Here is a 22,658-nt window from a genome sequence, read left to right as displayed (position 1 = left end):
AAATATATGATTGTAGGCATTATCCAGGTATCGGCCTAAACATTGGCGAGTCATTATAAAGTTCAAACAAGGGAAACCTGGATTCAGGCAACACAAAAAAAAGATAATGCACTTGATAACTATATAGAGACGGTCTACATCACCTCGTCACTTCTGCCCAGAAGCATTAGCAAACTTGGAGATTGATTTCTCACAATCTTCATCCAAACAGCCCCGAATGTTCCCAAAATGCATTTAGGACAGCATGGAGTGCCCTCAATACCCTGAGAAGACAGACCATCAGACAAAACATTACCGAGGGCAACTTGTTCCAGCGGACAGCACTCTCCCCTCAGGAGGCCATACCTCAAAAATAGCCAGCTCCACTCAATCACAGTTACTTCTGTCTGTTACAGAACATCGGTTGGCTGCTTCGAGTAGTTATTGGGGAATCCATCTTTGATTCAAATTCATTTAACTTATGCTCCAAGCAAGGAAACAACTGATCTTTTTCCTCAAAGCATGTTTTAGAAATATATTTTGTTCCCGTATAAATGTACAGAAGCCATGAGTGGGCGGCAAACTATCCATGTGGAGCTTTTGCTTGACTCAGTTGAAGGCTAATTTACTGGAAGCAGAGTGCAGTGTTGAGAGTGAATTTCTACAAGGATTATTTTAACCATACCAACTGTGGCTTGCTGAATGCGATGACCTTTACACGACAAGTTATTGTGAGTGCCCTGAATAGTTGGATGCCGCCTGAACCAAGTTCACATTGCTCCTTTCATGTTATTTGTAATGATGTATTGTTTTATGGGATTTATTTACAGATAATGCAATCCTTATTTTGAAATACTAATAAAAAAAAACATGAACAATCTAAACTGTGAGCTATTTGTATTCACATTTCTCCTGATCAATGACATCTGTATACATACTGCTATTGCATTCCATGGTCTGTACTGACAAGCCATTTTTTTGCTTGCGATTACAATCTCAGCTTTTTCCAATTAGGTTTCAACAACGTTCAAGCGTAGCATTAAATAATTAATAAAACGTGCAAACACAACCTTTTGCCCTGTGAGGTAGTTTTGTTGACTGACAAAGCAAACAGTTGCCTCTTTGTGGTTTTGAGTTACATATCTGTAACCATTGGATGAAATGAAATTTGGTACAATAATGTTTCTTCCCCTCAACATGGATTGAACATTTTTGGTGAGCCCTTAATTTTCCTTTAGCACCACCAATAGGTCAGAACTAATTCTGCTCATATAAATATCAATAAAGTTTATTAAAAATATTCTGTATTTTAACACCCAGACAAATCCCCCCCGATCTAGTATCCCTCTCACTCCCATTACTTTTCTATTTAAACATCCATGGTAAAACTCAAATCGTATCTACATAAAACAAATTAAATCCATGCAGTCCTTGTATATCTCCTATTTCATAGTCTTTCATTATTATTATTATCACTATTATTTTAATTATTATTATTTATTTTTTCTTGATTTTATTAATCTGTGTGAATCTGTGCTGTCCTGTTTTTACGCTCACCCTGTTGCTGCATGTACAACTGAATTTCCCCACGGGGATTAATAAAGGTCCATCTTATCTTATCTTAGATCAGTTCGATGCTTGTTTCCTTTAAACTCTGCAGGGGCTCTTCCTATTCTCCTCTCAACTGACTGAGATCAGTGAGATTTTAAATCCAGAGTTTCCTGCCAAAACAATAGATCCATATGGCTCTTATGATCTTATTCAGTTTAATCTGCGAGTAGACAAAGGCCTTTCCCAAAGACAGAAACTAGATCCAAAAGTCTCTTGGTAACTGCACCAGTAAACAGACCCGGGAGCTGCTTCAGTTGAAATTAATATGGGAATAAACTTTGAGACAGAGCCTTGTTTTTCAAGTTTTAACATGTAGAATGAAGTTGTCCACTTGCACAGAAATTGATCCAGATCAGACATGGATGACATTATGTTTCATGTACAATACAGCGTGTGTTCTATACAGCCTAATGGATGAAGTGTTTGTGGGCAAGTAGATTTCTGTTCTTTGTTCTAAATTCTCCAGGTAATGACTGTAGAAAATTTACCCGATTTCCATTTTCAATGAATAAAAAAAAAAGGATATTTTCGTTCAACCTGAAACTCAATGGCCGGGGCTTATTTATTGTGAAGGACATGTGGAATTGTTTTTATTTTTTTCCACAAAAATGCCCACCCGCATTTATGTCCTTCATAAGAGGTTTGGGTCAATCTGACCCGGATACAATACCAGGACAGACAGACAGAGAAAAACACACAGAAGCACACAAACTAAAAAGACACACACACACACACACACACACACACACACACACACACACAATTGTATGCATAGAGAAGCTGTTCGATCCTGTTTTCCCTTGATCTTTACCCTTTGTAGTGTGTACACAAAACTATCCTAGAACATTCTAAACATTTTAGATCTTCCAGAAATGTATAAACATTTTACATTTTCTCGCACTGTCCCCCCTCGCACCTGCATGCCGGAGGAGGGACTAAACAGAGACATAACCTCAGTGTAGTAACAGTGTAGTGCAGAACTACAATTATCTACCAACAAAATGGCCAAAACATATTCTGCTCAGTGAGCCTTGGAGCTAATAATGGATGAGAGTGAGTGGAATGCATTAGAAGAACACAGTGAAGTGGAACAGGAAGACATTTCTGAAGATGAGGATAATGTGGAGGTAAACTCAGAATTTGACAGCAAATTGGAAGATGAACTTGACTCATAGCCAGCTGCTGGAAGACCCCCACAGCCAGCCGCAAGAAGACCCCCAGTCAGCTTCTGGAAGACCCCCACAGCCATCTGTGAGGTCTGTGGACCCTCAAAGGACTCCAAGACACAGACTACATGCAGCAACTGCAACAAGTACATCTGTGCTATACACACGAAGAAGTTCTGTACATCATGTGTTTCCTAAACGGACTTGCCCATTGACTCACACGATGTTCTGCAGCGTCACTTCATCAATATATTTTTCGGATATACTGTATTTTATGAATAGTGACTGTTAATTGTTTTTATTTGCTTTGTGTTTATATATGTTCTATGTAATTTATATGGATGTTTCATTCCCTCTATATTTCACAGCCAAATACTTTTGGATGTGTTCTTGTGTTCCAATTGCTGCTAAATTGCTTTATTTCCTTCAGGGCTTTGATTATTATATGACAGATTAAAAATAATAAACATTAATGAAAAAATGTTTCATTTACATTAGTCCTAGAAAAGCATGAGCAAAATGTAAACTTAGTTTTTATTACAGTGTATTTTTTTTCAACATAAATTCAATTTTTATCACAAAAAACGATGGACACTTCCATTGTTAAATTTGATCTAGCAAAGAGTATTCTCAAAAACTAATCAAATATTTCATTTATATTGTTGGGGAATGAGTTAAAGACAATATGGAATTGTGCATGTTGAATTTAGTTCTGTATTTTTTTTAAACCCTGAAATATGTACCGGGTCAATTTGACCCGAACATTACCAAAGGGTGCGAAATGTGAACATAACACAAGGGTTACACAAGTAAGCGGAAGAGCGTCTGAGAGGCGCTTTTGTTTTTTGCTTTTTACCTTACTAAATGGTCTAATGGTCATTGGAGCGAGGGGCGGTGATTTCAAAACAAAAGCTCTCGTTTGCTTGGGACGGTGATAATATTATAAACAAGGGGAAACAAGGTACATTTAGCGATCACAACGAAAACAGCCAAGACACTAGGGATGTGTATCTCCATCACTGAGGCCGATGCGATGCGCATCTCGATACGTTGCCACGATACGATACATTAACGATACATTTGAAACACCAGGCGATGCGATACGATACGATTCACCCCTGTTGCGATACAGTTCGATACGATTTGATTCAACATTATGCGATTCGGTGCGATACGATGCGATTCAACACGATGCAAAAATAATGATACTTCAATATGGTACGACAGAGGATTTTAGTTTTATTCCTTATATGCAGCAAATCATACATTAACAAAAAAGTGCTTTACATATTTGGTACTGCACATCCCATCATGCCGTTTATTTTTTTACCTTAAAAAGCTCTCCAGAGTAGGCTACAGTACAATTGTATAACACCTCACAGTTAAACAATGTAAGGATGCATTGCTCGTGATTAACAATGTGCAAATAACAGCTACCATGGTGCCATGCCCATACAGCTGCCAGCCTGATGTGCTTAACACTCATTCATAGGCTAACTCACCAGTGAGCAGAAAGCAGTGGGTTCTATAGGAACAATAACGAATACAAATAACCTTTCACAAACAGGTATTTCATAACTGCTTACAGTGAGGAAGACATTTAAATTATTATTGCCCGTCATAGGCTGCTGTAAACTAAACATCACTCTCTCTGACAGAACACCTCACTGAGTGATTTAACTCATGTCTAACTTTCAGGTTTCTCTTTTCAGCCACGGACCCCATGTCGCCTCTTTATGTGCGTCGCTAAGTTCCTCGTACTACGTGTGTACTTTAAAGCGGCTCGGCATCGTTAACAATTTGCGAGCGATTTTTCAAGTTGACTGTCTGTAGTATATAGTGCCGCGCACATATACCATCAGGACGTTACTGATGGGGTGCGGCTGCGGAGTGATACTGTGTGTATGCAAGCCCGCATCTAGGACGGATCTATGTATCATGGCTGTAGACCTGTTGAGTAATAAAGATACCTCATACAAAGGTCTACGGATACCTTATTACTCTCCATGACCTGCGGTCAACTATATAGCATAAAGGACTATTACACCGTCTTTCTTGAACAATCCGAAGTGTTGCCAAACGTTTGATTTGTAGGTATTTTTCGGTGCGCTGTGTTTCTCTTTCTCCTCAACTTCCGTGTGTGTTAATAACTGAGACTCTCGGCCTCCGTAGTGGCGAAGCAAATATCAAAGATCGTCTCTGCTGAGCGTTGACAAGATGAGGGGATTTTGAATCGTTTTTTTACCGATGCAAAGACGCTACGCAATCGTTGCATCGCGAGTTCAACCCGGTTCAACCCAAACTGTAGCCGATGTGCACTCTTTCAACCAGTGCACTCGCATCTTGAACGTTTATGCCCAACCCAGTCTCACGGCATTTCGTGTTCACCAACACGATTTTTAATCTATTGATTCGTGTTCACCATCACGATTTGCCCCTTTTTTTCGTGTTGCACAGCACGATTTTAAAAGCAATGTATTTCTACTGGTAACGTATTTCGTGCCTGCAGGCTGCAGCACGTTTTTTCTCTCCGGTCGGGTCGTGGAAGACCGGAAGCTGTGTGGTTCATAAAAACATGTTCTTACTCAATATCAAGCCATAGTTATTGCTTTTATTTTAAATCGTATAATTTCTGACTTTTGTTGTCGTCTGTGAGGAAAATAAATGGGGCTCAGATCCTCAGGATACTGAAATCTGTATTTTTTTCCTTCTAATTTGTTATTCTTTTCAAAATAACACACTGTTATTTACTCACCAATAACACACAATTATCCTTGCTTTTAATTATTGGTTTAATTCCATAATCTCGGGCTTTTTTGGCGTCCGTCAGGAACTGAATTTCAAAATAAATATAACCGGAAACAGACGTAGGCATTTCGAGCGATTACCCAAGATCCTCAGCTATGGTTTTAAGCTCGCTGATTGGATGTGTTAGCCGCAATGCATGCTGGGAGTTGGTGTTTATATTATATGAAATCCGGAAAACATTTTAAAAGTATAAAATAATACTTAATTCCGAGTGCTCTTGCTTTTCTCTTTGAAAGTCATCACATAACGGCATTGTAATACACGGTTCGGCTGCATTACATATCACAGATCTGCCGTAGTTCTTTATTTAGAGAGCCCTGATGAGAAGACCTTTGGAAAAACTGGAAGAAATGGCGCCGAAACTGAATACTTGACGTGGATCATAAATATATCAACAATTAAACAACATCTTCAATTTCTCTTCACACAATACGTCTCCTTGCAGTATCAACACTAATTCGGCTGACTTTTACATTTGATCTAATTCATAGATAGGTTATATTTACACCATAACGGTGCACAGCTGATAGAAAAGGACTGTAGTTTTTAAAGATATTACTGATTTTCTTTGAATGTAAGAATGTAAATACTGAGTCTGAAATAGTATAGCAATATGCTGTAAAATGATGTGAAAGCATGCATAAAACTATACATCTTCAGATGTTGTACATACACACTAATAATACAAAGTTATTATGGCTGTGTGTACCTTGTGTGCACCTCTTAGTGGTTAAAGCACGTTATTGAATTATTGTTTTATGTGTTATATTTGATTACAAAAATATTAAGAGTACATACTTTCATAGGGGGAAAGTATAAATATAGAAATATAGAATATAAAAAATCAAGAAGATACTATAAGTGATCTCTACAATAAAACAGTTTAGTGCAGGATGTACAAAGATATTAATAGGAGGAGGTGCAAAACAGAAGAACAAATTAACCTTTATTTAAACATTAAATATTAAATATTAAGCCTGACAAAGTAATTAACGTCTAATATATTGATTTCCTGCAATGTTAACTATGTTGAAGCACTTATTTTAACTTATATTATACACATTAATTATACTCTTATGTATGTAGATAGAATAAGAAATGTGCAGAATATGACAGTTTAATGGTGGAGGTACACACATATTGATAGATGTCTTGTAATGCACTGTTGAGGAACCTGTGACCCAAGTTTTTCATTCATTGCATAACTACACCGCAGTTGTGTATGATATGTCAATAAACCTTTGAAAATCTTGGAAGGGATGTGCAAAATAGCCATAATATACAGTCTTTAATTAACTATTAGTAGAGAATAATGAGTAATGAATATACTTTATTACTTGTCAATTGCAGATACATGTTTAGTCTTCTCAAGCACCAACTATCAAATATCTCTCCTGATTGTTGGCACTTGACAATCACCTTAACTGAATTTTACTCAGGTGTAACTAAAGTCTGATTTAAGGGTTGTTTATATATTTCACATAATTAATCCGAATCTGAAAAGTAACTCAAATAAATGCAGTGGAGTAAAAATACCAGGTTAACCTCTGCATTGTAGTGGAGTAGAATTACAAAGTAGCAATGAGCTGTCATGTGGGTATATATTAATGCTGCGCATTATGGACACAAGTGATTTTCACCCATTTATTAATTATATGTTTTACATTTGATAACACCAATGTGTTTAATAATGGCAACTTCTAATTGTGGGAAAAACGAAAACGTTCAGTAGAGACGTCCCATAGAACATTTTGGGAAACACAATAGCCAGCATGTGTAGTTCTGGGGGGGTGTTCGATTCCAGTTTTGGATAATCTGGCGTGGTTTCGTTCCATTTCACACAGCTGTTTGACGCTCTGCGTAAGGACTGTAGTCCTAAACGATAGCTGGGGATTATGGGTAGTGTAGTGTCTTCGGCCATCCTAAACTCAGAAATGTTGACAATCGCAATGATGTTCGAAATGTCCCTTATAGGCCTACGTCTGTTTCCGGTTATTTTTATTTTGAAATTCAGTTCCTGACGGACACCAAAAAAGCCCGAGATTATGGAATTAAACCAATAAATAAAAGCAAGGATAATTGTGTGTTATTGGTGAGTAAATAACAGTGTGTTATTTTGAAAATAATAACAAATTAGAAGGAAAGAAATATTTAAAAATACAGATTTCAGTATCCTGAGGCTCTGAGCCCCATTTATTTTCCTCACAGACGGCAACAAAAGTCCGAAATTATACGATTTAAAATAAAAGCAATAATTGTGGCTTGATATTGAGTAAGAACATGTTTTTATGAACCACACAGCTTCCGGTCTTCCACGACCCGACCGGAGAAAAAGACGTGCTGCAGCCTGCAGGCACGAAACACGTTACCAGTAGAAATACATTGCTTTTAAAATCGTGCTGTACAACACGAAAAAAAGGGGCAAATCGTGATGGTGAACACGAATCAATAGATAAAAAATCGTGTTGGTGAACACGAAATGCCGTGAGACTGGGTTGTTATGCCGGTGCACCGATGCGAATTGGTGAATCTTAACATCTCTACAAGACACATATTGAGCCCAGCAAATTAATGTTATTAAGGGCTATAAACTATCGATGTTTTTTTTCTTTTTTTCTTTGGGGCCACAATGGCATTGACCGGTTCACGCAGTCTTCAAAGTAACCAAGCAACCTAACTTAATTTGTAATTTGTCTGTCCAATGACCTTACTCCCTTTCAATGTGATACCTTGTGTGACGAGCGAACCATTTAATCAACCTATAGCTATCAGCAGCAAGTTCGGCAGCATTATAAAAATGTAATAGCTTGCATTTATAATGTAGGCCTACAGCAAACTGAAGCACAAGAGCGGCGCTCAAAAGAGATAGGACAAGAGAGAACAAGGAGATGTAACAGCTAAACTGACGACATTAGACTTTTTTTTGGTCATATATCGTCATCGAAATCGAGCGCTAACGTTAGCAATGTTGACGTGCAACGGGAGCCGGAAGCTAACGATAGCTCACCAGCCTCACCACCAGCACCATCATTGCCATCTAGCTCCACAAGTGAAGCTGTATCCGTGGCCGTGGCTGTGCAACCTTCTTCTCCAGACAGCCAGGAGGAGAGGCTGGATTTGGCTGTGCCCGGCGGTGATATATCAAATATCAATATCTATATTATAGCAACCGGTCCATGTAGGCCTACCGGCCCATTCCCCATAGACAAATATGAAGGAAACAGGTTTAATCCTCTTCTTAGTTCGCTGTGCCGTTATCAGGCTGTGGTGGTTTGAGGCCAGGGCAGGCTGTTGTTGATAGCCTACATGTCCGTGCGTGTGTGAGCGCATCAGTGTGCGCTTATGTTTGGGGCGATGACAACATTGTTAGGAGATTTAAACTATGCAGGATTCTGCACTGCGCGGTCACCTCAGCCGTCTCTCCAGTTTTTTTTTTCAAATCAGCAGCACTTCAATTTTTTCCGGCTATATTCAATGAGTGATACAAATATTTTTTACCACAAGTTCTTAATACAACTGACACTGTTGGACTCGGTACTAGTTTTACTGCTATCAAAAATAAAATGAAGTACTTTTACTGTGTACTTTGTGAGTAATCCTCTATCAAAGTCCCCTAGTACACAATGCATGTTTTCTGCTATCTTTGATGAATGATACAAATATAATTGTACCTTTAGTTCTTAATGAAATTGATACTGTTTGACTTTATATTAGTTAGCCTACTACTAACAATACTGTAACGTTCACAAGGTGAGTCGGAAACAGGCTTCTCGTTATTAGGCTTTAATAACTCTTGTTCTTTACAGATGATCACAGGTACATGTACACTTTGTGGGTTCTACCTCACACTAACCTAACTCCTACCCCTACACATATATATATAGCAGTGTCTACGTCACAACTCCTCGCCCTCCACAGGCCCGCACCCCAACCAGCATCACTGTGCAGCTCCATGATTGTCAGAGAGACGGGGGATGCCTGAGTGGCACCCTGGACATCCTATGCAGGGTCGCTACACTACTCCCCCACTACAAAGTTCCTCGCCCACGAGGAACAAATAAACACAGCACAACACTACAACTACACACTGTACTTTGACTAGGAAGGTCTGGGTGGATTACCATCCCTTCCAGTGAGACCAGGGCGTATTCTTGCCCTCTACAGGAACTGAGGGGTCTCACTATAACCTTACTACCAAACAAAGTCTCTGGAGCGACCCGGGGGTCGTGTCTGCCTTCTCGGCAGGGGGACTGAGGTCAGGAGGACCGGGGTTGCCGGATTTGGCCCAGGCGGCGAAAAAATGGGGAGACTCTCAGTCCCTGATGGGGGACTGCTGCTCTGTTCGCCGGGGGGCCTGAGTGGGGATGTCGAGGGGACGGCTGTGGGCCCCGATGTTCCTTGGGTCTGTGGGGAAGCGACTCCTCTGTACGGAGCCAACCTGTCTCTGTGAGGCACCACTTGTATCCCCTTTGGTGGCAGCTGCACCCTGTAGACCACCTCCCCCACCCTCTCCAGTACTCTGCAGGGACCAACCCACTGACTGTCCAGTTTGGGCACCGGCCTTTCTTTCGTTGTGGGCTGTAGACCCAAACCAGCTCCCCGGCCCGGAAATGCTGCCCTCTGGTCCTGGTGTCGTAGTTCCGCTTCTGTCTCACCGCAGCACTTTTCTGCTGATCGCGGGCGTGAGCGGAATCAAGGCAGTCCTGAAGTCTCCTGGCGTACTCAGGATCTGGAGGCGTGTCTAGGGAATCTGGTGGCCGACCAAACGCCAACACAGCAGGGGTTCGAAGCTCTCTCCCCAACATGAGGAGGGCAGGCGAACAGGCTGAGGACTCCTGGACTGCAGACCGACATGCCATGAGCACAAGGGGCAGATGCTCGTCCCAGTCGCGCTGATGCTGAGACGTGAGGATGGCCAGCTGCTGTCCCATGGTGCGATGGAATCTCTCGACTAGTCCGTCGCTCTGTGGTCGCAAGGGGGAGGTGCGTGTTTTGTGCATGCCCAGTTGTGAGCACATGGAGGCGAACACTCGGGACTCGAAATGTCTCCCCTGGTCACTGTGCAGGGTCTCCGGCACTCCAAAACGGCTGAACATGCCGGCCACCAAGGCATATGCGACTGTCTCTGCTTCTTGATCAGGGAGAGTGTTATGTGTTTGTGCCCTGATCAGGCGCTCCTAGTGTGATGTGTCATGTCTAGCTGTAGTTTCCTGTTATGGTTTTGTAGTCCTTATCGTTTCTCCTCCAGGTGTACCCATTTGTAATTAACCCAGGTGTGTCTTGTCTCGTCATGTATAAGGATTCTGCTTTCCCCTTTGTCTGGGGCCGATCCTGTCTGTGCAGTACGTGTTCTTGTCTGTCATTACTTTATATTTCCTTTGTCCAACCATGGTGGTAATTATTAATTAAATTCTTCTTTTGACTACTTCGGCTACCGTCTCCTTTATTTATGTTGCCTTGACTCGACATTGAGCCTGCTAACAGTCAATGGTAACGTAATAGAGAGCATACGCCTCTGGCCACTTTGTGAAGTAGTCTATGGCCATGAGAACGTGGCGGTTACCCCTGTTTGACAAGGGTAGAGGCCCCACCACATCAACCGCTACTCTCTCCATCGGGGCCCCGACGGGAAACTGTTGCAGCGGAGCATGGGAACGACCAGGGGGGCCCTTCCGCGCCATACACGGATCACAGCGGCGACAAAAGTCTTCGACATCCCTCCTGCACTGCCCCCAGTAGCAGCCCTGACGAAGGCGCCGGAGAGTCTTGGTGACGCCAAAGTGCCCAGAACCTGCCGTTCCATGCATGGCCTTGAGTACGACCTCTTGCAGACCCCTCGGGACCACCACTTTCCACCTCTTCTCCCCCGTTGCTGGGTCCTTCCACGCCCTCTGTAGTACGCCCTGACACAGACGTAGAGTCTCAAACTGAGACCACAGCCCCTTGTTTGCTTTGGAGAGCACTGCCACTTCCTCCCACGGTGGCCGCTACTGCGACTCAACCCACTGCAGTACAGGCTGTAGAACGGCGTCCTGCTCTTGCTGTTGCTTCCACTCTGTCACATCCACTGTCTGGAGCTCCCGGCAGATAACCTCTTCCACTTGTTGCGCTGCCGCACAGACGATGTCCTCCTCCAGCAGCTCCTTTTCACGAGTCTCTCACTTCTCGCAGTAGTGGCATCCGCCGGCGGCACACGGGCGGCGGGAGAGAGCGTCTGCATTTGTGTGGCGCACCCCAGCCCGGTTCTCCACCCTGAAGTCGAAAGTTTGGAGCTCTTCTAGCCACCTGGCGACCTGCCCTTCTGGCTCTTTGAACGTCATGAGCCACTGTAATGCAGAGTGATCCGTCCTCACCTTGAACGCCTGCCCGCACAGGTAGTACTTAAAGTGCCTGATGGACAGCACCACTGCCAAAAGTTCCCTGCGGGTGACGCAGTAATGTCGCTCCGCTTTGTTGAACGCCCGGCTGAAGTATGCCACCACCCGCTCCCCCTCTGGTGTAGTCTGGGAGAGCACTCCGCCTACCCCAACGCCGCTAGCGTCTGTATCCAGGGTGAACGGCAGCCTGGGGTTGGCTGGGGCGAGAACCGGGGATTCACTCAAGGCACGCCGAAGGCCGTCAAACGCTGCTTGACATTGCTCAGACCACAGGAAATCCCTGTCCTTCTGCAGTAGCTGGAACAGGGGTGCGGCAGTGCAAGCAAAACCCCGTACAAACTTCCTGTAGTACAAGGCCAGGTCCAGGAAACTCTTCAGCTGTTTCTGGTTGCGAGGATTTGGCCAGCCTGTGACCGCCTGCACTTTCTCGTGCAGGGTGCCGATGCCCTCCCCCCCCACTTTGTGTCCCAGGAAAGTGACCGCTCCATGATTGGCAGAGAGACGGGGTATGCCTGAGTGACACCCTGGACATCCTATGCAGGGTCGCTACAATACATTGAATTACTTTTACTGTGTATCTTTTGAGAAATCCTCTGTCAAAGTCCCCTCCTGAGAACAAAATCAAGCCACTTTGCTAAGTTTGATGAGGGATTTTTTTTTGTTGCCATTAGTTATTCGTGAGATTGATCCTGTTGGACTCAGTACTACTGAAACTACCCCCATAAGTACTATGACATACTTACTGTGTACTTTTCCAGTAATCCTCTGTCAATGTCCCCTCCTGAGTACAAGAATGTATGTTTCTCTGCTATTTTGAATCAGCGGTAAAAAGCCTTTCTTCCTGAGACTGATATTGTTGGACAGAGTATTTTAAGAGGATGGTAGACATGATATAAGCAATACTTCCAGTCAGTACTCCGGCAGCAGCATTTTTACATGAGGATAATACAAGCAACCATAAAACGCCCTTTAGAGAGCCGAAGCCCAATGTATCCTTCCACAAAACTTTTCATCTGCTGTATTAATAAAGTTGCCAAGTGTTTTCAAATTCAAGTTAAGGCACTATCTATTCTTCATTTGCAGTATTTTATTTTAAAAGTGTTCAGAAAGACTGCATCAATTATATGTTATATATCTATATATATAATATCAATATTGTTATTAAAGGTGGGGTAGGTAAGTTTCAGAAACCGGCTCGAGATACACTTTTTGTTATATTCCATGGAATGCTCTTAACATCCCGATAGCAATGAATATCTGAAGTGCTTTGACAAAAAATCCATTAAAAAATGTCATCTGTGGAAGCCGTAATACTGTAAAAAGTACAACCAATCGGCCTGTCTGTCAGCCTTCCATCTCGTGCACGCACAAATGTATCTTGTGCCCTCATTGGGCGTGCATTGCAGTAGTACTTCAATGACTCGCCAGCAACAGGCGGCCACTTTCACCAGTCTGCTGACGTTATGTGCGCGTTCATGTGTGTTGGAGGAGGTGCTCTGTAAGGAAGTCTGAAGGAAGGAGCGGATTCTTTTCGGCTGCGTACTTTCAAATGTTAGTGCACTCGAGCCGGTTTCTGAAACTTACCTACCCCACCTTTAACTTAAAACCAAAGTCAATTTAAATTTAAAATGATGAATCTATTTATTTGATTGTATTTCCTTGAGGCTGGGGAAGATATCCGGCATGTATAATTATAACATGGAAAAGTAAATAAAATACGTTTAATAGGAGGATGTGGATTTATTTTTCTCTCACCTTGTAATTACACAATCAAACAATCTATAATTTAGCTCTGGCCTTCACTCATAAAAAAACATTTTGTTGAATTGGACACATTTTTCGAAGCTCTATTGACTGACATGCAATGACTGGGACTGATGGGAGAATCTGAGAGGAGTGAACTAGGAGCAGAGAAATAATCCTATTTTAAAGACAGCATTGTCATAAGAGGCCAACAAGAGTGACAAGGTGTGTCACTTTGCTGAAAGATAGACCAGCTATCTAGGCCAGTCTCTAAAGACTTTCCAAGGGGTAAAAATGCTGCTGCCGGAGTTGGCTACTGACTGGAAGTATTGCTGATAATATGTCTACCATATCCTCTTAAAGTACTCTGTCCAACAATATTTCAATCAGGAGAGACGGTTTTGAGTGATGCATATTTATTGCACAGATGAACAAATGAATGTAATGGTAATTTTGGCGATTTAGGCCCCGTTGTGCAGGAAGTATCATTCGGGAGGGTAGAACCGATCCGATGAAACCCCCCTGGATTCAGAGGGACGGGAGGAGAAAAGGGGTGGAGGAGGGTTGTGTCGAGTCACCTGAAATGACAGCTGACAGAGGGGGAAAAAGCAGATTAAAAAGGTTTGACAGAGCGCTATGAAAGGCTCTTGGAAATAGAGCGAAGTGATTGGTTAAGGCAAGGCAAGGCAAGTTTATTTATATAGCACCTTTCAGCACCAGGCAATTCAAGGTGCTTTACAAAAATGAAAGACATTCAGACAAAGGCATTTAAAAACAGTAAAAGATAATAAAAGAAACATTGAAAGAAAAACAAAAAATGAATGACATTAAGAAAATGGCATTTAAAATCAGTCATTAAAAAGAAAAGCTAATAAAATAAACAGTAAAAGTTACAGTGCAGTCTAAGATATGAATAGTTCAATTATTTAGGTTCTTGATTTTTAATTTATTCACAGAACCTCCCTTTGGAAATCCGAACATTTCCGTCCCGATTGTTAATTTAGACTGATTGTTTTCACCATGTTATGCTCGCATGACATCCACAATCGGACCCTCAGGAGGGTGTACTAGCCCCCTACTCTGCTTTGCGTTCCATAATAAAGTCTTTAAGTGTTACCTGACCACCCCGTGTTACCAAAACACTATTTTTCACCCGTCGGTGATGTGATACTTGTTCCTCAGTACAAATCACCCAAAAACTGATCGTAAACCCTGGCTACGATGGATATCCCAAATATCCTACTTTCGAGCAGTCCCTCTCATAAATGTCATGGAGTTTCAGACGGTTTTCACCATGTTTTGCTCGCATAACATCCACAATTGGACCCTCAGGAGGGTGTACTAGCCCCCTACTCTGCTTTGCGTTCCAAAAAAGGCTTTAAGTGTTACCTGAACACCCCGTGTTACCAAAACACTATTTTTCACCCGTCATTGTGTGATACTTGTTCCTCAGTACAACTCATCTAAAAACTGATCGTAAACCCTGGCTACGATGGATATCCCAAATATCCTACTTTCGAGCAGTCCTTCTCATAAATGTCATGGAGAAATTAATAATTAAGTTTAAATTTAAAACATTAAAAGAAAAAATACATGGATAAAAGTTACAGTGCAGTCTAAGATATGAATAGTTCAATTAAAAGCAGCGACAAAAAGAAAAGTCTTCTGTCTGGATTTAAAAGTAGTCAGAGTTGCAGCGGACCTGCAGGTTTCTGGGAGTTTGTTCCAGATATTTGGAGCATAATAACTGAATGCTGCTTTACCATGTTTAGTTATGACTCTGGGGACAGAAAGCTGACCAGTCCCTGAAGACCTGAGAGATCTGGATGGTTCATAATTTAGCAAGAGGTCAGAAATGTAATTTGGGCCTAAACCAGGGCTATTCAATTACACATTCAGTTGGGCCAGATTTTATAACTACAAAATTCAGCTGGGCCAGACATTCAGCGGCCTGTAAAAAGCGGGTAATGACACATTTTAAACCAACACATATTACTGCGATGAAAAACATGCCATTTTTATTCATTGTTCATCTAACAAAGGTACATCAAAAAGTGCATAAAAACACAACAAATTAGCATTAATTTAACAGAATCTGAAAAAAAGTGCACAGTTGTAGCATGACATTTGTTTGCTTTAGAAGTCAAATATTCAGGTTTTTTGTTTTAACCAGGCACATCACAAAGTGCATTTAACTGAATACAATAATAGCAGTCTTAATAAATGTCCTCACATACAAAATAAAATTGGATACATATGACACATGCACATCAAAAAGTGCATTAACAAACAGTTAAAGAGCTCCAATGTAACAAAAAGAGGTAATACTATAATGTTTTCACTTTTCAAGTAATAACAAAAAAATCATACGTTTTGGTCACAATTGACCCAGACACATTACAAAGTTCATTTAAATGAATACAAAAATAACTGTCAAACCCTGCACAAACCCATAACAAGGGATAAGGGTAAATAACATGAATACTACACTACACGTCTACTATAGTAAACTAGGTGCTTACTATCACCTCATTTGTGATTTGTCATCCCTGACTTTTTTTTTTTTAACAAGAGCAGTGATTTTTGGCTCATTGGATGTCAATGCAATCTTAAGACATTGGTGAAGAGTGCTGTCAGTCAGGGAGCAGCGAGTGCTACTTTTTATTGAGTTCATGTGTGAAAAGCTTGATTCACATGTGTATGTTGATCCAAACATACTGAGCACACAGATCGTTACTTTCTGAACGTTAGGGAACTGCTGTTTTTTGACATCACTCCAAAACTTCGCTGGCCCGTTAGTGCGCTGCTCTGGTGCCATGGTTACGGATGAATGCATGTCAATAAATTCCAGTGTAAATTTCCCCTCGTCGATGCAGGGGACCACTTCCTTTGCTCTGGTTGATACGTCCCCCTCTATTGCAACAGTGAAGGGGTCTCTGACAAAGCCCATCCAATCAACCGGCAAAGTTCTCTTTCAACCTCGCAATGAAATCTGTCATCACATCCGTGATTTGTGCCGGGGATGTGATGTGTTTGGGGAGCGTCGGAAAATGCAGCATCCAACCCGTACTCAAGTCGGTCGCGAAAAGGTCCAGCTTGACTTGGGCAATGACTCGCGCATCTGCTCCACAAGATCAATGACCGATTTGTCTTTGTTTACGCTTCAGAGTTCCGATAGACATGTTTTAGAGTTGCTATCATATGTCCACCGTTACTAGCACCACCAGATGCACTTTCAAAAAACGTGCTGCGTTGTGGTTTAGTGGTTTCTATGCAACGCGGAGTGTTGCATTCATGGTCTGTACTAGTGTAGGAATTTGCCAACGGGAGGCTGGGCCACTCGGGAGTTGGTTCTGGGCCGCATCTGGCCCGCGGGCCGCCATTTGAATAGGCCTGGCCTAAACCATTCAGTGTGTTATAAACCAGCAGCAGTATTTTTGAAATATATTCTTTGACACACAGGAAGCCAGTGTAAAGACTTCAGAACAGGAGTGATGTGATCCACTTTCTTAGTGTTAGTGAGGACTCGAGCAGCGGCGTTCTGAATCAGCTGCAGCTTCCGAATAGATTTGTTAGTGAGACCTGTGAAGACACCATTGCAGTAGTCGAGTCTACTGAAGATAAAAGCATGGACAAGTTTTTCCAAATCCTGCTGTGACATCAGTCTTTTAATCCTAGATATATTCTTTAGGTGATAGTAGGCTGATTTAGTAACTGTTTTAATGTGACTGTTGAAACTCAGGTCAGAGTCCATGACTACACCTAGATTTCTGACTTTATCTGTTGGTTTGAACATTGCAGACAGAAGCTCAGCGCTCACTTTTATACGTTCTGACTTTGCTCCAAAAATCATTACCTCAGTTTTTATCTTTGTTTAATTGGAGAAAGTTCTGACACATCCAGTCATTGATTTGTTCAATGCACTTACTCAGTGTTTGAATTGGAGCATAGTCTCCTGGTGAAATTGTTACATACATTTGTGTGTCATCTGCATAGCTATGGTAACTTATTTTGTTGTTTTTCATTATCTGAGCCAGTGGTAGCATGTAGATGTTAAAGAGAAGAGGCCCCAAGATGGAGCCTTGAGGAACCCCACATGTCATATTTGTCAACTCAGATGTGTATGTACCTATAGAAACAAAGTTGTTTCTGTCCTTTAGGTAGGATTCAAACCAATTTAGAACTGTTTCCGAAAGTCCCACCCATTTTTCCAGTCGGTCTAGTAATATGCTGTGGTCAACAGTGTCAAACGCAGCACTGAGATATAATAATACTAACACTGAAGTTCTGCCACTGTCTGTGTTTAAGTGGATGTCATTAAAGACCTTTACAAGAGCAGTCTCAGTGCTGTGGTTTGGACGAAAGCCTGACTGAAACACATCAAAACAGTTATTGAAATGCAAGAAATTACTCAACTGTTGAAAAACCACTTTTTCAATGATTTTATCTAGAAATGGGAGGTTTGATATGGGCCTGTAATTGTTCATTACTGAAGCATCTAGATTATTCTTTTTTCAGAGCGGTTTAATGACTACAGTTTTCAGGGCCTGTGGAAAAATACCTGAGTGAAGAGATTTGTTTACTATATGAAGTAGATCTGAGGCCATGCAAGGCAAAACATCTTTGAAGAATCCTGTTGGAATAATATCAAGGCAGCAGGAGGAGGATTTCAGAAGTTGTATAATGTCCTCTAGGTTTTTATCATTAATCTGATGGAATTGTGTCATGGCGCTTGAATTGTTATTAGATGGACACAGAGACAACACATTTGCTGTTCCCGCTGCAGAGGCACTGACTGCTTGTCTGATTTTCTGAATGTTGTCAGTGAAAAAGGAGGCAAAATCATTGCACGCCCTGGTGGATAGAAATTCAGAGGCTACTGACACTGGGGGGTTAGTTAGTCTATCGACGGTAGCAAACAAGGCACGTGCGTTGTTTTTGTTTTTGGTAATGATGTCAGAGAAGAACGATTGTCGTGCGTTTTTCAATTCCAAATTATAAAGGCCAAGTCTCTCTTTATAGATTTTAAAGTGAACCTGGAGATTTGTTTTTCGCCACCTGCGTTCAGCTTTTCGACATTCTCTTTTTTCTGTTTTCACGGTCATGGCCTTTCTCCAAGGAGATATTTTCTTCCCAGTCACTTCCTTTACTTTAGTTGGATGCACCGGGGTTTTTAACAGGGAAGGAAACTCGACGTGCATGACATGGGATGCACCAGGGTTTTTAACAGGGAAGGAGACTCGACGTGCATGACATGATGCACCGGGGGTTTAACAGGGAAGGAGACTCGACGTGCATGACATGGGATGCACCGGGGGTTTAACAGGGAAGGAGATGATGACATGAATAGGATTGAAATGCACATGGTTGTGAGCATGGGTAACGAGACATGAAATGTCACGCATGTTTATGAACAGACAGTGATATGATGAGTGATATTAAAACACCGCCACCAGTTATATGCATATTTACCCGATTAAGGCTTGAGAGATTTTTGGATTGCCAGAACGGAGTTGATGTCGGGGCGGATGTAGGATGTGAATGCAGCGGAGGACCACCGCCCGAGTCTTTGCAGGGATGAGGATGAATTGCCTTGATTAGCCGCAGAAGTAGCTGCGCCGATTCTAAAAGAGTGCCCTGAATAAAATTGGGGTGATAATCCACTTTTGATGACTACTTGCTTTAAGTAGTATTTGAACCGGGATTGTGACAGGGGAATATTCCCTGAAATTAGGAATAATGGTGAGAGGGGGCTAGAGGAAGATCTGAAGCGCAGGTAATTGATCATAGATTTGTGGGGGCAAAACGGGGAATCGATGCGAGCCGCAATGACGGAGCAAGCGCCTGCACACTTGGAGTGCTTAAGGCTTAGGCTGTAGTGACTGGCGTAGAAAGACAAGTCGGAAAAGCAAATGTCTAGGTGGGGGTCGAACGAGAGGGAAGCTGTGGAGAATTCGCCGGGCCTGAGGAAAGCGTAAAAAGCTAAAAGAAATAGTGCATCGAGTAGTGAGTCTATATGGAGAAAATATCCCTTCTCTAAGTTTAGAAAGCATGAGGCGCAGAATGGAGAGGGTAATGGGTTGTCTGCGGTCTGGAGCAGGAGGGGAAGCTTTAGTTAGTCCTTTGAGAATGAGCTTGACTGCCTGGTTAGAGAATAAACTAGGAAAACTGGGATCATAGCAACGAACGTTGAACTGAACCCCGGCTACCAAGCCCCGAATGTATTGGGGTTTAAGGTGCCGGTCGGTGAAGCAGTAGCTCATGAAGGCTCACACAGTGTGGATGAGAACAGGTTTGAGGGGAATGCCTAGCAAAAAGCAAAATAAGGCGAAGGTTCTCCAGGCAAAATCATAAGTTTTGAGAGTGGAAGCGGCTAAGCCATTCCTCATGAATAACCTGGCGGACTCGAGGTGCCTAACTAAGGTTGCAGCCTGGCTTCTGGGCAGAGGTTCCGGAACGTCTGGAAGTGAAAGCGAGAGAGAGAGTCAGCGATTACGTTAAGGTGGCCGGGAACGTGACGGGCTGAGATTATGAAGTTGTGGGTGATGGAGGACCACGTGATGCTTCTCATGAATGGCATAATATTGGGGCATGGAGAGCGCGCTTTATTAATGATCCCAACTACTGCTTGGTTATCGTATAGCACTGATATGCGTTTCCGGAGCCAGAGGTGGCCCCCCAGATAGCAAAATATGAGTGAATCAATGTTGAAATATGGTTAGGCAGAAATATTGAATCCATGTTGAAACCCGGACATTGAAATTAAACAGAAAGCGCAAATTGTTTTAATGTTGAATAAACGTTGGACTTTCAACCATAACTGACACTATCAATGTTGATTCAACCATCATCTAAATAGGAATCTACATGCACATTTTTGGTTGATTTGACATTGAATCAATGTTAGGAATCAATATTGATTCAACCATCATCTAAATAGGAATCTACATGCACATTTTAGTTGATTTTATATTGAATCAGTGTTAGGAATCAATATTGATTCAACCATCATCTAAATAGGAATCCACATGCACATTTTTGGTGGATTTTACATTGAATCAATGTTAGGAATCGACATTGATTCAACCATCATCTAAATGTAAAACATACATTAAAATATTCAACTTTTCGATGCATACTGTAACACATTAAAAAAGTGAATGTTTTTCACCAATGAGTTTTCTGCGTATAGGTCTACATCTTAACAGACCATTAACAAGTGCAACATCAATACTGTACTGAATGAAGTGGTCCAAACTTGTAAACACACACTACACCATGTAGTGTTGGCAGACGATTGTTATTAGCTTGTTCAAAATTACCTTGAATTACCATATTTCCCAAAATGTATGAAATCAAACTAAAAATGACAGAAAACATGATTTTAATATTCAAATTTATTTTAGAAAACAGACAGCAATGTGTCCCTGAGCAAGACTCTTAACCAGTGGCTTAGCCACCATAGGGCCAGGGTGGGCCCAGGCCCACTCAGTTTACTCATTGGCCCACCCTGAGAAAGCTTTGGTGTCATTTAAAAAAAAAAAATCTTTATTTTGTTATTATTTTATTATTATTATAAACAAAATTATTCACCCATTGAGAATATCCAAGCATTCAAAGCGAAATTCAAGTGAACAAATATAGAGTTTAATTAATGTTGTATGTGTTTTGTCCTCTGAACCGAACTCATTTACGGTAAAAACTATAGGTTACTTACGTAACCCCAGTCTCAGAGTAACATGAAGTGAGATGTCTCACTATGGGATGCGCCTCATCGCGGAGCAAACAGAAGCATCAATCTCATTACGCCAATCCTGATTGGCTGGTGATCTTGACGTCAACGTCAGGGGAAATCACCCCCTATAAGTAGCTTGCGCCACGACGCATGCGTCATTCAAAATAAGCACCTCTTCTCGCTTCACCGTAGCAAGGAGGGCCGTCTGGTGAGACATCTCACTTCATGTTACTCTGAGACTGGGGTTACGTAAGTAACCTATAGTTCTCATTCATAACACTCCGTTCGATGTCTCACTATGGGATATTGTAGCTCCCGTATTGCCAGACGAGCTTATCTCGAAGACCACCGACCAACCAGAATTTAACAGGTGGAGTCCCGACTCAACAAGGTACCCAGCACTGCTCGGGCCACGCTTGGAGCGGATACGCCTAGCCTGTAAAAGCGGACAAAAGTGAGCGGCGAAGACCCGCTTGCCACTGCACAGATGTCTTGGATGGGAGACATCCTGGACAGAGCCCAGGATGCAGCCAGACCCTGATTTGAAAGAGCTCGCGGACCCGAAGGTGCCTGCAAACTCTGACTCGTAAGGGTCTCAAAGCAATAGCCTCCACACGACAGTGGGAGAGCCGTTGCTTAGTAACCGGCTTGCCCCCCTTTAAGGGTTAGCCCAGGACACCAGGAGTTGGTCATTATGACAAACACCCCTGATCTGTCCATACAGGTGCGTAAGCACAAACTGGACACAGCAAATCCCGCTGCTGTTCCCCGTAGGGACCCAGCGGCTGAGGAAATGTCTCAATATCCATTGGGTACATGTACAGACAGTGTCTGAAAACATTACTGGCTCGCCTGGCGGAAGCCAGGGTCAGTAACAGCACTATGTCAGAGAGACCTGGTGTAGGAATCTCTCGCACTCTGAATAGTGTTAACACCCTATGAGGGAGTCTCACTATATTCAGGTTGTACCACTCACGGGCCAGGCCCATAAGGCCAAGCGCTCTGGGTGTGGGTGAAAAATCTCACCCCCCGCCTGGGACAGTATGCCCCTGTGTAGTGGGAGCTGCCATGGCTGCCCGCACAGCAGCTGATAAATCTCCACCAGCCAGTACATAGCGGGCCAGTGCGGAGCTATCAGGATAAGTGTGTGGCGTTGTTCCCTCACTCTTGCCAGAGTTTGGGGAATCAGAGCCAAGGGTGGGAACGCGTACAGAAGGCCCGAAGGCCAAACGTGTGCGA

This window comes from Pseudochaenichthys georgianus, chromosome 17 (genome assembly GCF_902827115.2).
Source record: "Pseudochaenichthys georgianus chromosome 17, fPseGeo1.2, whole genome shotgun sequence".
NCBI lineage: Eukaryota > Metazoa > Chordata > Actinopteri > Perciformes > Channichthyidae > Pseudochaenichthys > Pseudochaenichthys georgianus.
The sequence above is the reverse complement of the archived record's forward strand: the minus strand, read 5'-3'. Positions refer to the sequence as shown.